This window comes from Limulus polyphemus, unplaced genomic scaffold (genome assembly GCF_000517525.1).
Source record: "Limulus polyphemus unplaced genomic scaffold, Limulus_polyphemus-2.1.2 Scaffold7187, whole genome shotgun sequence".
Classification (NCBI taxonomy): Eukaryota; Metazoa; Arthropoda; class Merostomata; order Xiphosura; family Limulidae; genus Limulus; species Limulus polyphemus.
In genome coordinates, this window is record NW_013672797.1 from 21,016 (window position 1) to 21,692 (window position 677).

Genomic DNA, 677 nt, shown 5'->3' on the forward strand with positions numbered 1-677 from the left:
CTCCACTTTCGCCCCTTCGTTACACCAAACATAGAAAAATAAGCTTCACTTTCGCCCCTTCGGTAAACCAAACATAGAAAAATAAGCTTCACTTTCGCCCCTTCGTTAAACCAAACATAGAAAAATAAGCTCCACTTTCGCCCTTTTGTTACACCAAACATAGAAAAATAAGCTTCACTTTCGCCCCTTCGTTACACCAAAACATAGAAAAATGAGCTTCACTTTCGCCCCTTCGTTACACCAAACATAGAAAAATAAGCTTCACTTTCGCCCCTTCGTTACACCAAACATAGAATAAATATAGGATATGTCTAAAACTATTAAAATTATCCTAATCTAAACTCTGTAATGTGTTATATTTTGAGGGCACGTGACCATCAAGAGCCCAACACCATAAGGTTCAAATAACGTAACATATTTATTACTACACCAGAATAAGAACTGTATAACCCGGTGAACCAGTCTATCGCTTTACCAATGCATGAAAACTCTTACAAAAATTTCATTTTGTACATCGGAAACAGATTAGCGTGCGAACGAGATTTTGATCGAAATCTCTCGAATGGACTCACGTGTACAACATAGTTACTCATTTTTTTATTTATCACTAAGATAGTAAGAAGAGAAAGTTCCCTGAAACACAGCTATTTATATTTATAATTATTATTATCAAGTAA